The following is a 15,509-nucleotide window of genomic DNA, read 5'->3' as shown; positions in this document are numbered from 1 at the left end:
TTGTGGGAGAGGTAAGCATGTTTGTTTAGTCACATTATTATCGTCCTAGCCCTAAACTGAGGCGTTCTAAGTGAGCAATATTCAGTTCGGTCCCCTGCTTTTAGGAGACAGAAAACGATCGAATGTAAGTATCGCCCACTCTATTACCCATGCCTATACCGTGAACAGTGTTGTATTCAGCAGACCATTTTTTGACTGGATATTCATCAACTTGCTTGCCATACAATATTCTCTCTTAGAATGCGAATAAAACTTATACAAAAAAGCAAATAAATATTAAACATCGTTTACAGAAAATGGACTGCATTGTACGTTGCTATTAGATGCCCAGGCCGCACTTTTCTAAAGAGTGGGTGGTTATCTTACTAAAGCACAAGCCTACTATCTAATATCACATCCCAGCAAGAAATAAACAATAGTTGTTTTATGAAGATCTGTCAGAAACCCCGCTCCCCGTTTCCTTCGTTTGTAATAATCGCCACGATCAAGGGTCGATGGTTGCGTTGCTCCCCAATCACTTACATAGTCAAGTTGCTTTTAAAAGTAATTCTTTGGCACAAAAACAAGTCGCTTTTAAAATTGGGGAGAGAGTTGCACTCTTACTTTCATAACGGGACGAGACGAGAATTGTCGACAATCACTCGCAATTATCAGCATTACTAAAGGATAACAAAGCTTGTTTCATTTCTTTGGTTAATGAGTATACCAACGTATGATCAATATTTAACTAGTGCTCGTATACTTACTAAATATTAAAATTAATTGATAATAGAGTTAGTATCTTTCACAACAAAGTTCCGGAATACAATTATGCTTACAACAAAGCTGGATTAGTACAAAATGATATGCAAACGTTTTTGTGTGTGTGGATATTTCAGACACGTGGGATTATTAAATTAAGCATTTGCGTTGATACAAGGCATATTTTGGTTACCACTCTTCTTCATCAGTAAAACATATCTAGCGTATAGTTACAGGAAATGCGTTGCATTATAAGCAAATTAGATTGGAAAAAATCCTGAGCAATGCCTGTGGGAGGCTTCAGATTTATACGGTTACGGAAGTAAAATGTGGCGTAACAGAAACATGCCGTTGTTATAACGGAGATACCTGAAGGCTTTTCAAACAAAGTGGATACAGCTGGTGTACTATAATCGATTTACACAAGACTAGCAATTTGCAAGTGTGTGATGGGAAACTTGTAAATAGTACATCGTACGACTGGCTTCAGGGATTCATTGTCAGTTAACAACCTTGTCCCACATGGAATACAATGTGGATTACATTGAAAGAATTTCTCCCGGAGACACGGTTAAAAACAGAGATATGGAAAATATTTAAAAAAATAACCAACTGCACCAGTAATATTAAATTTCACCTTAAAGTAATGAAACTAAAAATAGCACAGAAAGTCTTCTGATATCCTGATTTCTGTTAAAATCACTACAATTATCACGCAGCTGGCGGCTTGTGTTCTTATTTCATGTAAATAAACAATGTATTTTACACGCGTTGTATACGTCGCTATGAGTCCCATATCCAAACGACGCGATGCGACGGCTGTGACGAGCTTCCATGTGTTTATTATGTATAGTGTTTTGACACTAGACATAACACATATTTGACTGAAACAAAAGTTATTAAACTCAAATTACCATGCATTTAAGCTTATGTTAATTCAAATCGTAAGCAAAAGTTCAATGGTTAAAAAGCTGTAGGGTAACGCCCATTTCCCACAAGTCTTTGCGTCGTTCTATACATCTGACGGTTTTCCATAGGAAACGCGTACATTGCGCCCTCACGCCATATACCACATATGTGTTGTTTGACATGAATTAATTACAGAGGGCGCAATGACCGCTAGAATTCATAACAGTTTTGTTTTGTCTAGCTTCATTTAACCTAACATACTCATTAAACACATTAAAGCTCACGTTTTACAATGAGTGTAATTGTAAGTTGTTTATCGGTGAATCTGTATTGGCAGTACTACCCAGGTACCCCGAAAGAGTCGAGTCGGTATTGGTTTGCTAATCTGCAGCATCTGGACAATCCGGTACTTCTGCACCTCGAAAACAATTGTAATATTTGCTTAACCAGAGGCGATTGATGATGCAAGTCACCGTGACATGATTCTGTCACGTGTGCACCACGTATACACCACATGCTGAACTACGAAACGCCATAAACTATTTACTTAAAGTGCGGCAATGTATGTCTGCGTTACATACGGATTATTAAATTTTGGTTGAAAATTTTAAAAATGCAAACACAGCGTTATGTTTACCAATGTTACCTTTTCCAGTATAAAGAAGCGGAAAACAACCGTAAATGTTGGGCTTTCCAAGTCAAAGAACCTCTATTTTCGCACGGTTTTGGTTTTGTTTGGTTAAACCAAGGCGTGGAAGATAACTGTTCCTTTTTGTCTCTATTCACCCAAAGAGTTCATGATATGTACAAACAAACTTGGTTTACAGATCTCAACAATTATCCTAAACTCGATAAATACAGAGATTTTAAGATCGATTTTGGATGTGAAAAATATTTGCATTTAATAAAAGACAACAAGTTACGTGCTGCGCTATGTCAGCTTAGAACATCATCCCACAACCTTCGGGTTGAATCTGATCGTAAACTAAACATACCGAAGAATACGAGAATCTGCAAATTATGTAATTTGGGGTTGGTTGAGGATGAATACCATTTTTGCCTTGTATGTCCACGTTTTGTAAATCTTAGAATAAAATATTTACCTATATTTTATCTGTCCAACCAGACTTACGAAAAATTTCTTCGTTTAATGCAGTTTGACAACTTATCTGTTCTTCAAATTTAAAAATTTGTATTCTACGCTTCTAAACACAGAGTCAATCTACTTAACCAGTTGTGACTAGTAGATTCAACAATTATTTAAAGGAATCCCTCTGTATGTATTTTTCTATTTTTTTTTTTTTTGATTTATTGTACCATAGGCCTGAGGCCATTGTACTGAATAAAATTCATATCATATCATGTATGTGAAGAACGGCCGTAGATACGTCGCATGAAGCGGGAAAATAACTTTTGTCTCACGTGAGGGCGAGATTGTAGACTCCTGAGTATACATTTTCCACATTGATTTTTCTAGTCACGGGAGAACTAAATATATGCTTGGCAGAATGAAACAATTGTTTAGGGAATATTGACTTTGAACACTCGTAATATTCGAATATTAACAATCCAAATGCATTGTAACAAATATAATTATTACTCTTGTTTAGAAATGATTATTTTAACTCATTTGTAACATGTTCTTATTTTAATGGGGACAGAATAATGTTGATTTTGCGACCAAAATGAAAACAATTTCAAATCTTATCAACATTGATTCCCAATATAGGCTCAGTCAGTATGGGCACCGTTTTTCCGGTCCGATTCGCCGATTTCTTTACGTCAAATAGAATTTAACACTACAACAAATAATCTAAAAACATGAATTTTTCAGTCATGTCGGTAAGTCAGCACAGAGTGTCCATGATATGCAAGCCTTGGTTGTGATTAATAATAGAAGTATACCAGCGTCATAGCCTTAGATAGTAGGTGCCCTACGTCGGTGAATCGTCACGTGACGGGTCTTTTCGAGCACAGACTGGAAATTATACGTAAAATGGTCAGCCGGTTCTTTTTTGAAGACTGTCAGAATTGCACCTCAAATAAAATCTTTTAGATTCGCAGATAACCGCGGGGTACGATTGGGAATTTATATCAACCATCCATCATAAAATAAGTACAGTATGCCAACGGGATAACATTATACAAATCACAAACCACGACACATTTGATTGAAAGTGTCCTCTAAGCTCAGAACAATAACAAGAAACAATGACTGGGATGGGGCGACGAAAACATTGAAAGACAAAAACCAGCCCACATATTACTTATATTAAATACTTGACTTATCCCTGGTGTAACCCAATTACGCCCTCACGATTAGTCGATAGTTAATTATAAAACAATTGACAATTGGGCAAAGACCTATGCGAAATTGTGTTTGCAATATGAATTGCGCCTTCCTGCGTGTCAACATTACATAAAATAACACTTCTCGATATATGAGTGAGTTTATTCACATATTATGTAGAACAATAATATCAACAACAAATAATTCCTCGAAATAAAAGTGATGCCAATACAGTGCAAGTACAATATATACCCATTACATTTGATTTGAACTTTATTTTTAAACTCATGGTTTATAAATAATTTTGGAATAGATTTTAGGTGTCTTTGTTCATTATGTATATAGTGCACCGAAAAGCCATTGTCATACTGATCTGGTGTTGATTAGAATGACCTAGATTTCATTCTCAGTAGAGAAGGATATTTTTCTTTTTTACCAGAACTATGCCTGAAGGCGCCCGTCCCAGATATATATTCGTTGCTTTCTTAGTTGTTCAATTATGGATATAATTTTTTTCGTGGTCTTACCTTTTTTTAATCAAACACCCGATTCGTATATGCTTTGACCGATTACAAAACAAGCATTACTTTAATACAATCATATGCTTGTACACCGTTTTGAAAACAACTATGATGTTCTTCTTGCCACAAATTGTCAATAGAGGGCGCAAGTCGAAAAAAAACTACTCCAGGGCTCTTTTTCTTCAATAATCAAATAGATATACTTCAATTCATGGAAACCCCGGGGGAGGACATCCGGTCATTTACACCGCCTGGCAACCATCGCCGGTGAAATTAAAGGATGAAACCTGTACATTGGGCTAGTTATTGAGACTCCCCTGAACAGTGTAACAATACTACCCCTACATGTGAAACATATATAAATTTGGTTGCTGAGGATAACTGCAAAATTGAGTTTGTACTGTTTTCTCGATTTTAGCTCTTTTCACTTTCTCCTCGACCGGCGTTCCACAACAACTCGCGTATATCCCATAGAACATTGTTATTCAGGTTCTCAGAAAATAAAAGGACCAGCAGTCTGATCAGATTCCTTATCATACAGGCCCCGCAATGCAATATTTGATCATATCAGTTCATTGTCAGCTATGTATCAAGCACACCCATTTCATAAATTTGAACCACAACTAAATCATCAAAAATCTAAAAAAAAATAACTATGCCTGAATCATACGCCAATACAGTACTCTGAAACCAGTAAATACAAACACATATTATTCCCTCAAACCTTACAGCCTGCCAATCCACAGTCAACTGGCGTACAAGTGATAATAAAATAAATGCGAGTAATTTACCGACATGGGGCCGCCATCTTGGGAAACGCGTTTTCCAGTTTCCAACAAATCGGGAAAATACCAAACTTTCAAAGCCAAACGCCCCCTTTTGAGCAACATCAAGCCAACCGCTAACAAAATTACACGAAGAACCTAGAACACTTTGCCAGGAGTTTTTGAAACCAAAATCGTCATTCAATATAGCAGCCATTCAGGGACGACTTTGCAGTTAGATAATTATTTGTAAATATTTTTTAAGCAGGCTGTTACACAGAAAATGTATATATGCAAATAGTGCGCCACACAATCACGTTACGTGAGTTCAGAAATAAACGACTAGGACAGGGGATATTGATACTTAGTACATCGAATATCGAGATCTTTTATAAGAAATTACAAATAGACATTTTTTATTTTATGTGAATATCTACAACAACGGTGGTAACCTCAAAAATAATAGTGGTATTATTGCCTCTCGTGTGTTAGGAGTTCAAAGGGTCCCATGTCCCAATGAACAGAAGCTTAGGTGGTACTGCATAGGTACTGTCTGATAGCATATTTAATTCATGTTACTGCCTGCTCATCACAAATGCAGGCGTTTTACACATAAACTTCACTTTCTGAGGTTGTCTAAAAGGAAGATAAATGAAATTTGAAGACATTTGAAAAGAAATATGAATACTTATACAAAATCAGTTAATGTTAACTATGTAAATTAGACAATTTCCATATTCATTCTTTAGTAAATTGGGATTATCTCATGAAAACTCAACGGATTTGAACCAAATTTGATACGGGTGCTCATTGATGTTATTTGCAGGCATTATTACTGTTGGGTAATTTACATATGCAAATTAGCATATTTGCATTTTTTCACTAAGTTTGGATTCATTCATCAACACTGAACAGATTTGAACTAAATTTGGTAGGGATATACATTGGCATCATTTCTATAGCCCCTACATTTAGAGATAATTTGCATATGTAAATTGCCTCATTTGCACATTACTAAATATGGATTATCTCAACAACTCGACAGATTTGGACGAAATATGATAGGCACATACATTGATGCAGTCTCCATCCATACTACTAGTGGTAATTATCTGAGTATGCAAATTAGAATACTAATGATTGTTTAATTTCATGAAAAATGGTGAATTATAAATGTTTCACCCATTTTCTAGAGATAAACTATGCATGAAAAACATATCTGAATATTTTATTTTAAGTATATCAATGAGCTAACTAGAACAATCTTGAGTTTTGACATATTTGGTACAACTGTAATTTTTTGAGCTTCAGTACAAGATTTTTATTTCTGGTCTCAATACCCTTTCTAAGATTTGTTAAACGTTCGATATTACGAGGTTTTAGAACGCCAAAAAAATGATGCTTTTTAACTTCGTTGAAAAATAAGAATTTCAATGTAAACTTATTTATGACTAATATTAAATAGGATACTTTTGAACTTCCATTTATTTCTAATTAATATTAGTAGACATTTATTGAAATCTTCTAATACATAACATTACGATATTACGAGTATACTTTTGAACGTAAATAGGATACTTTTGAACTTCCATTTATTTATAATTAATATTAGTAGACATTTATTGAAATCTTCTAATACATAACATTACGATATTACTAGTATACTTTTGAACGTAAATAGGATACTTTTGAACTTCCATTTATTTCTAATTAATATTAGTAGACATTTATTGAAATCTTCTAATACATAACATTACGATATTACTAGGATACTTTTGAACGTAAATAGGATACTTTTGAACTTCCATTTATTTCTAATTAATATTAGTAGACATTTATTGAAATCTTCTAATACATAACATTACGATATTACTAGGATACTTTTGAACGTAAATAGGATACATTTGAACTTCCATTTATTTCTAATTAATATTAGTAGACATTTATTGAAATCTTCTAATACTATAACATTACGATATTACTAGTATACTTTTGAACGTAAATAGGATACTTTTGAACTTCCATTTATTTCTAATTAATATTAGTAGACATTTATTGAAATCTTCTAATACATAACATTACGATATTACGAGTACACTTTTGAACGTAAACAGGATACTTTTGAACTTCCATTTATTTCTAATTAATATTAGTAGACATTTATTGAAATCTTCTAATACATAACATTACGATATTACTAGTATACTTTTGAACGTAAATAGGATACTTTTGAAATCTTCTAATACATAACATTACGATATTACGAGTATACTTTTGAACGTAAATAGGATACTTTTGAACTTCCATTTATTTCTAATTAATATTAGTAGACATTTATTGAAATCTTCTAATACATAACATTACGATATTACGAGTATACATTTGAACGTAAATAGGATACTTTTGAACTTTCATTTATTTCTAATTAATATTAGTAGACATTTATTGAAATCTTCTAATACATAACATTACGATATTACGAGTATACTTTTGAACGTAAATAGGATACTTTTGAACTTCCATTTATTTATAATTAATATTAGTAGACATTTATTGAAATCTTCTAATACATAACATTACGATATTACTAGTATACTTTTGAACGTAAATAGGATACTTTTGAACTTCCATTTATTTCTAATTAATATTAGTAGACATTTATTGAAATCTTCTAATACATAACATTACGATATTACTAGGATACTTTTGAACGTAAATAGGATACTTTTGAACTTCCATTTATTTCTAATTAATATTAGTAGACATTTATTGAAATCTTCTAATACATAACATTACGATATTACTAGGATACTTTTGAACGTAAATAGGATACATTTGAACTTCCATTTATTTCTAATTAATATTAGTAGACATTTATTGAAATCTTCTAATACTATAACATTACGATATTACTAGTATACTTTTGAACGTAAATAGGATACTTTTGAACTTCCATTTATTTCTAATTAATATTAGTAGACATTTATTGAAATCTTCTAATACATAACATTACGATATTACGAGTACACTTTTGAACGTAAACAGGATACTTTTGAACTTCCATTTATTTCTAATTAATATTAGTAGACATTTATTGAAATCTTCTAATACATAACATTACGATATTACTAGTATACTTTTGAACGTAAATAGGATACTTTTGAACTTCCATTTATTTCTAATTAATATTAGTAGACATTTATTGAAATCTTCTAATACATAACATTACGATATTACGAGTACACTTTTGAACGTAAATAGGATACTTTTGAACTTTCATTTATTTCTAACTAATATTAGTAGACATTTATTGAAATCTTCTAATACATAACATTACGATATTACGAGTACACCTTTGAACGTAAATAGGATACTTTTGAACTTCCATTTATTTCTAATTAATAATAGTAGACATTTATTGAAATCTTCTAATACATAACATTGCGATATTACGAGTATACTTTTGAACGTAAATAGGATACTTTTGAACTTCCATTTATTTCTAATATTAGTAGACATTTATTGAAATCTTCTATTACATAACATTACGATATTACGAGTACACTTTTGAACGTAAACAGGATACTTTTGAACTTCCATTTATTTCTAATTAATATTAGTAGACATTTATTGAAATCTTCTAATACATAACATTACGATATTACGAGTATAGTTTTGAATGTAAATAGGATACTTTTGAACTTACATTTATTTATAATTAATATTAGTAGACATTTATTGAAATCTTCTAATACATAACATTACGATATTACGAGTATACTTTTGAATGTAAATAGGATACTTTTGAACTTCCATTTATTTATAATTAATATTAGTAGACATTTATTGAGGGCACTTTTGAACATCATGTTTTATAAATTATTGAACTATTCGTGAAGTAGACGGGGAAACAAAACAAACACCTAAAATGTATCATTTGAGAAAATCATTTATTCAAGTTAATATTAAACACACATTTGCAAAACAAAACAATAATATCAGGTTGCATGTATGCAAGGTTCAGGAGGGTCAGGACCTGACAAATTTCCACCAATCCGGTCTTCATTACAACTCCTTAGTTAATTGGTGTACTGCATTTATCCTGTGAATAAAAAGAAATGTACAATAAACCTAAATTTAAACCGTACAGAAATATACTACAACATTTTATTTTGTGCCAGCTTTCTTGAGAAGTAAATATATAATATAAAACATGCAATATATATGCTCCTAATGCGGATATCAGAATAGCTTGTTGACATATGGTTACTGCATATCTACTACTTAAATATTAAGATTAGTTATCAAGGTACAATTGGAACAAGAATTTATTCATACAAAAAAGTTATAAGTTAAAGTGAATTAATTATGCACAGATTGACACCAACAACTAGTTAGATCTTATATAAGTGCCTTAAATTATCTGTGATTTCATCCGATTATTAGAAATATATTTTTCAGTGTTCTGGGTTGTATGTGACGATTTTGTTTTAGGATATTAGCACCAGAAGAATTCATTATAATGCAAATTTTCCTGATTAAATATGAACAGACTTGTAACAAAACCATCGTTTGTCCCATATTATCCGATTGCCGAGTTTTGTCTGAATATGATCACTGGTTCTAGATTTATATTTATATTTATTTATTTCACCAGTATACAAACAAAATATTTACATGTTCATGTACGAGACAAAATTGTATAATACTGGTGGGGACCAAGGAAATAGTCCACATGGACTAGTCTAGTCCATGGCCCTTAATATTAAATAAAAAAATTAAGTCGTTATAAAAGTCACAGTAAACAAACAAACAAAAGTAATGAATTAAATAAATGAGATCAACCAGTAAATAGTATAATCAATCATCACAATGAATGAATGATATTAAAATTATTTAATAAGAGTATTCAAATTGGCATACTTTTAAAATGAATATGCTCTATGTACATAGATAAATATCACTCACTGAGAAGCATTTTCTTCAGCTCTTGTTTGAAAATGCTTCTCTGTCCATGCTTTTTAGGGTTGGGGGGGCAGAGTTCAGATGTTTAATAGTGGCGTATTGAAAATTATGCTGTGTAATGGTTAAACACATGTAAGGGACAGTGAAGTTACCAGTAGCACCAGATGTGGTTGGATAGGGATGATGAATGTACTGGGGGAAATAATCGCTGACACTATGGACAAATCGATTTGTTTGAGGTCAAAATTTGTAATTGTAATTTGTTATTTATTCATTTAAAACAGTACATTCATAAATGGTTTTTCATGCACAGCATATAGATATAAAATTTAACATACAATTGAACAATCCACTGCAAAAATGACGAGAACACAATAAAGAAATGCATAAATAGGGTATAAAATAAAATGACTACGAAATAATATGATAACAATACAATTAAAAACAAGTCATTGAAAATGAAACAGTCCCAGTTAAATTTTTCAAAGTTCTCCTTGTGCTCGTCATATTAAAGCGGAGGGGTTGTCGCGAGCGTGTCCTTGAAACTTGAGTTCCAAGTGGAGTATACAACAGATTGTTTATTTACATCAAAACACGTGTTTCGTGTAGTAGTAATATGGCCAAAAATAAAAACAGTTGTTATTCGGCCATCTTTGATCTGATCATCAAACACACTTGATATGTATGATGTATGCCAAATACGAATAAAAATGGTACATAAATTGTGGAAATATAGTAGTAAGGCCAAAAAGTCAGATGGCTGTCAATCGGCCATCCTTTACCAGATTTTGAAAACAAATTGTCAATGACATGCATCCTAACATGTATAAAGTACATGTACATGTATGTGCAAAATTTGAATGAAAACTGACAGAGCACGTCCAAGATACCGCATAAAAAAAAAGATGCCTGCCAGTCGACAATCTTTGATCCAATTGCGAAATAAATCGTCATGGACATGTATTCTAATATGTATAATCTATGTACCAAGTTTGAATGACAACTGACAAAGCATGTCCAAAATACAACATTTTCAGAAAACAAGATGGCTGCCAGTCAGCCATTTTGAATCGAATCACGAAACCACGACATGTGCATATGCCCAACATAAGGTACTAGGCACATGCAAAGAATGAACGGGATCAGTCCACAGGATTCTGAAATATGACTCTGGACAGAGGGACACACGGACGGACACACGGACGGACACACAGACGGATGGATGGACGGACAGACTCAGGAACTCACGGACGGCCAGGGACATGTATCCTAACATGTATGATCTATGTACTAAATTTGAAAGAAAACTGACAAAGCATGTCTAAAATACAACATTTTAAAAAAACAAGATGGCTGCCAGTTGGCCATCTTTGATCCAATTGTGAAATAAATCGTCATGGACATGTATCCTAACATGTATAATCTATGTACCAAGTTTGAATGAAAACTGACAAAGCATGTTCAAAATACAACATTTTCAAAAAACAAGATGGCTGCCAGTCGGCCATTTTGAATCGAATCGCTAAACCACTGCATGTGCATATGTCCCACATAAAGTACTAGGCACATACAAAGAATGAATGGAATCGGTCCAAGGGATTCTGAGATATGACTCTGAACGGGGGACTAAAAACATAGTCCGAAAAAAAATGATAAAATGCATAAATGGGGTAAAATATGAATTTACAACAAAGTGGTAAGATAAAATTATACAATATTGTTAGCAGCTGTAGTAATAAGTGAGAATTCAAAAATATAATTTTTCAACATATATGATTGTCGTTTTTAACAAGAAGTCGAAAATATCACTTTTACTAAAAATGATAAAAATATTCATCAAAATTAGAGAATTGAAGTGTCATCATGAAATGAACAAATTTGAGAGTGGTCCACATGTAGTACCTATATATGTAATATCAAAGCAATTAGACTTGTGGTTTTTAACAAGAAGCCAAAAATATCACTTTTTACCAAAAATGACAAAAATATTCACCAAAATTAAAGAATTAAAGATATCATTACAAAATGAACAAATCTGAAAGAGGTCCACATGTAGTACCTATATATGTAATATCAAAGCAATTGGACTTGTGGTTTTTAACAAGAAGTCGAAAATATCACTTTTTACCGAAAATGGCAAAAATATTCCCCAAAATTAGAAAATTGAAGATATCAATACAAAATGAACAAATCTGAGAGAGATCTACCCAAGGTACATATACACCAAGTATAAAAGCATTCAGGCTTGTAGTTTTCAAGAAGAAGTAGAAAAAGTAAAACAGACTGCTCAAAATTTAAATCCCTTTCTGACCGCACATGTATGTGTTGCATCCGGTTCGTTATACATGTACAGTTTCCAAATAAATAAAACGCTATTTACTGGTAATGGTGATTTTGTGTGTTAAGTTCAATAAATCACTTTGTTCAAATGTCTGCATATGTAAATAAAACAAAAAAACCATCAGAGATGGTTGATTCCCAAACTGTTCATGGAAAATTGGAATCATTCAGTTACAACTTTGGGTACCTTACACTGCTATTACAGTGACTATAAGGCAGTGTATACTATTTTTGAATCTGGTTGATTACACTGAACAAATCTGTATGTAGTTGCTAGAAATTGTTGAACTCTTTGTTCTTGCAATTAAAGTTAAACACTGAAAAGCTTTAGTGTGAATGGAGAGAATTTGTAAATTGAGAGCAACCAACAGTTTTAAAAATAAGCGTGACAGTCAAAAGTCAGCATAGAAATGCCAGACACAATTTGGTCTATAAGCATTAATATATGCAAACGTATGCAAATTAGCACACACACAATATGTTGTCAGAACCGGAACCATAAGTACACTAACCATACCAAGTTTGGAGAAGATCAACATAGAAACACCAGATACGATTTCGTCCACAAACATTAATATATGCAAATAATATTCAGATATGCAAATTAGCACACACAATATATATTGTCACCACCGGATCAATAATTACATTAATCATGCTAAGTTTGAAGAATATCAGCCATGCCAGAGATATGACTTCATCCATAAGGATTACAATTTACAAATATGCAAATTAGCACACACACTATATGATGTCAGCACCGGACCCATAAGTACACTAATCATACCCAGTTTGAAGAAGATTGGCATAGAAATGGCAGAGATATGACTGTTCGTACACTTGTAACCACTATGCTGGACCAAACATTGTGAAAAGGGATTTTCAATGCAGTTCCAACCAATCATGCAGATAAATCAGTAACAGAAACACAGACGTGCAGATTTGCCGGTTAGAACCTTCGATAAAAGTGGTCAGGTCAATCATGAAATGTACATGATTGTTTAGACAAAACTCAATCAGATCAAAGGCCGCGCCTTTGGAGTTTAGATACATGTTTCGCGAGCAGTTGGGAGATACCACTTTTATGACAGGCATGGAGATGCACAACATGTGAGAGTTGTTTAACTTAAATACAACATTTTCTGTTTTGTATACTATGCTGTTGTAAATATGTGTTACATAATAGCGTACAGTAGTGTACGCCTGTGTTTCCTTTGCTGTATTTTTTCTCAATTTCTCTAAAAAATGTTTTTTAAGTTCACTCAAAAACACTACTTCAAAATAGTATAAATTATAATAATATGATCATACAAAATCTTGGATAAAAGAATAAAGTGTGTACAGTTTGTGTTTTTTCCCAAATTAAATTTATCATATAAAATTTACAAACAGGTTCTCATTCTTTTTAAAACAGAATAAAATAATAAATTCATAGTAAACATATTTTTTCTTTAGATCTTGACCAAATGCAGACAGAAAATGTTACATCAACAACACAAAACATATGGTAATGTTCAGTATATACTTTTATGGGGTACAAATTAAATAATTTTGAATAGGGTCACAGTGACCTTTAAATTATGATAAGACTTGTTAGTAACTCAAAGTTTGTAACTCAAACATATTTGCCCTCCTTTGGGTAGGGGTATTTCAGTGTATCAATTTATCTCGACAAGTTAATAATGCGTATCATTGTACATTCGATCAATTGGAGGCACACATGGAATGACTTGATGGGGCTTGCGTTGCCAGTCTGCTTCTAATTTTCGTGTTCGAAGCTGTACGACGCACAGGCATATTTTCAAAAATCAGATTTCTCAAAACACATTACCAAAATTACAAAAACACTGGAGACATGCAGACTGTCTATCAAGACACGGATGTTTTTTACCTCCATGATCAGGATAAGTGGCGACCGACTAAACAGCGACGAGCTGTTTGTCGGCCTGAGTCACTCACTTCACTGAACGTACCCAATATTTTCGAATAGTACGGGCATATTTTAGAAGCAACATGAACAATTTATATGCTAGCTATGATTGCTGATTACATTGTATCTCCCAATTCATAGCACCCGGACTGCAGCTCACATCATCACATCACTGCACTAGTAAACGAGCACTCTGTCTCTGGCACTGGAACCAGCGTCAACTGTCCTCGAAGCGATTACAATCATGAAACACCCACCTCCCATTATTTAGTATTTGTACATGTTTGTTAACAAATTGAATGCAATAACTACCCACCTTTTAGTCGCAGCGATGTAAAATAGCAATCTATGTGGAAGATTCGCGGGACGGTTCAACAGCAACAGAACGGCCATTGATTTCCGGTAGACAAATTTAAAGTTTTCCCATGATGCCATTTTCATACTCCTCAGGCTAGTAGTCAATTATCGACGGGTTTTTTCGCACGTTTGAAGAAGTAGAACGGGGTTTCCGACGAAAAAGAGTTATTAATAATAAATAGTCTCGCTAAAATTAGGAAACGCCAACAGTGTCTGTTGATAATATAAAGTTAAACAACTTCCTGCTAAAATATGAATGTAAGAGTCATAAAATTGTGAGTAATTAAGATATAAAAAATATACAGGGGAGACTTTTGAACGTAAGGGTCTTTTGAACTCCTAACACTCGTGGTATATATAGATGACAAAGATTATATTTGAATGACTGTACATTTACTTTGATTAAATCATAGTTTCCAAGTATCAGCCCGTCTTGGGCTTTCATAATATCAAGTTGAAGTTGTGTAGAACAATTAGTATTAGCATACAGTTTAGTGTCGTCAGCAAATAGTTTGAGACTGCTTAGAACAACGTCAGTCAATAATGTAAACAATAAATAGACTCTCAACACACTTTCATGTGGAACACCACTGATTCAAGATTAAAATACTGTCCATGAATAAGAACATCTTGTTTTCTATTAGTTAAAATGATTCTACTCAATTGCAATTATCACCTAAGATACCAAATAA

The 15,509-nt window shown here is 32.8% G+C and overlaps 1 long non-coding RNA gene across 1 annotated transcript; it reads right to left on the bottom strand.

Annotated features, from left to right (window-relative positions):
* Window positions 1–9,156: 9,156 nt before the first annotated feature.
* On the bottom strand, window positions 9,157–14,986 carry LOC146731462 (uncharacterized). Its single transcript, XR_014927433.1, has 2 exons — window positions 14,777–14,986; window positions 9,157–9,327 (listed from the first exon to the last, which is right to left on the bottom strand). It is a non-coding gene; the product is annotated as an uncharacterized LOC146731462 (long non-coding RNA).
* Window positions 14,987–15,509: the final 523 nt, after the last annotated feature.

The sequence above is a fragment of the Saccoglossus kowalevskii genome, chromosome 19 (assembly GCF_978046115.1).
Source record: "Saccoglossus kowalevskii chromosome 19, keSacKowa6.1, whole genome shotgun sequence".
NCBI lineage: Eukaryota > Metazoa > Hemichordata > Enteropneusta > Harrimaniidae > Saccoglossus > Saccoglossus kowalevskii.
Note: the sequence above shows the minus strand (reverse complement) of the source record. Positions and strands in the feature narration are given on the sequence as shown.